Consider the following 1,837-nt stretch of genomic DNA (forward strand, 5'->3'; position numbering starts at 1 on the left):
CAGCAGGTTGAGGTCGGTTAAGATGCCAAACATGAACTCTTGTCTCATTTCCTTACAGTTATGGACTAAATACATAGAAATGCCCGAACTATCATTGTGACTATAAGACATTGAAAACGATGCTTAAACACTCCCGACTCAGAATAACATTATAGGTTCTCTTCCCTCTCATTCAACTGTTTGAATGCAGCATATATACAATCATGTTGCATTATGGGTAGGATCTAATGTTTTTGGAGCCAAATGGGAAACTATAATGTGAAAATATTCTCAAACCTGCTGCTGCCACCAATCGTGAAAAAATATTCCAAAATCTGTCTATCTCAAGTCCCTGAACGTTTAATAACGTGCGGCACTAAACCGGATGAGTGGTCCTTTAAACCTTATTGATGAGCTCATATTGAATTACCTGTTCACTTATTAGAACCAGCGACTCTTTCCAAGGCTGTATCAAATATGCAGCTCTCATGTTCAGGGGGCAATATTTGGAGAAGGGGGATTTAAGTCATATATATATTAGTTATAGGGGGGTCAAACCCTGACCTGAGTTCACTCCCATGGACTCGGTTATGATGATGACTCCCCCTTGCAAGTTCAGGTCCAGTCCCCTCAGGAGAGACCCGCGCAGACATTGCCTCAAGCACTCGTTTATTTATAGCAGGGCTCTTTGTGAGGCTGCCATGTTGCCTGCGAGGTAACTGCCCGTCCGCCCCAGAGGAGATACTGCGGCACTGAGTCACCGGTCCCGGTCTGTGCAGTGCTGTGTGGCTCTCAGGTTCACCGTGTTGCTTAATTAGGACATCCCGGAAGAGTGTCGGTCCTGCGCGCAGCTGAGTGACTGTGCAGGGAGGCAGGAGGAGACCGGAGCGCACAGCCACGAATCGAAGAGGATACTGACAAATCCCAACAAAACATCCCTGCAGAAATACACCGCGGACCAGAGGGAGGAGTAAGATTTTCTGAACTCACGGGTTATAAATGAACTTTCATGTTTGGTTCATTTTCGGGGTGGGTGGTGGGGGGGCGGAGGGGATACCGTCCTGCAGTGTGGGGGGGTCCGAAAAGAGATGTGTGTGCGCAGAAATATGTCCAGAGTCATCTTCACCTGCTTCCTGTGCGCCATGAGCCACACTGTAGTGATTTCTGTACCGATTTGTTCTTGTCTGTCTGCTGGAGTAAGAGTGATATTGTGTGATATATAACGGGGATATTGTGGCTCACGGACCATGAGGCATCAGATTTGAGGGGCGGTGTAAAGTGCTGTCAGCGTGCCAGTGCAATGTCATCTTTTATTATGAAGCGTGATCATCTTTGGCCTTTGGGTGCCCGATGAGCACCTGGAATCAGACAGTGTGAGGGTCAAACACTATCAGTGCTATTGATTATAGATTATAGATTATAGATTATACATTTGTTTCACATTTTTTAACCAAACTTCAGTTGTCACCTGAAGGTCCATTTGGTAGCTTTTGTCTTAGACTTAAATGTTACTTTTAACTAAACTTTAAAAACAATATGGTCAGGAAAAAATGAAAATATACTGAAATCTGCTGATGAAGATCATGTGATACGATAGAAAGCTCCAGAGCCAGTCCTAAATGGACCTTAGGGTGACATTGTTTTATCATCTTTAGATTTCTTTTTTATCACACTGCCTCTTATAAGCCTATAAACACATTCACACGTCAATCATTAGGTCCATATTACATTGACTTCATAGCTTTTTCATTGACTATTAATTAAGTATATTCAGTAGATCATCTATATAAATATAATAACTGTATGACTTACGTTTTTATTTCCGTTACATTAAACGATGATTCCGACTTTCAGCTGT

The 1,837-nt window shown here is 43.1% G+C and overlaps 1 protein-coding gene across 1 annotated transcript in view; it reads left to right on the forward strand.

The window, feature by feature from the left end:
• Positions 1-666: 666 nt before the first annotated feature.
• Positions 667-1,837, forward strand: part of cap2 (cyclase associated actin cytoskeleton regulatory protein 2) — a 20,604-nt gene continuing 19,433 nt past the window's right edge. The window contains exon 1 of the mRNA XM_035681944.1: positions 667-948. The gene's annotated coding sequence lies outside the window, so the exon portion shown is untranslated. The remainder of the gene's footprint in view (positions 949-1,837) is intronic.

This window comes from Morone saxatilis, unplaced genomic scaffold (assembly GCF_004916995.1).
Source record: "Morone saxatilis isolate NCDOM2014 unplaced genomic scaffold, NCSU_SB_2.0 Contig9, whole genome shotgun sequence".
Taxonomy (NCBI): Eukaryota; Metazoa; Chordata; class Actinopteri; family Moronidae; genus Morone; species Morone saxatilis.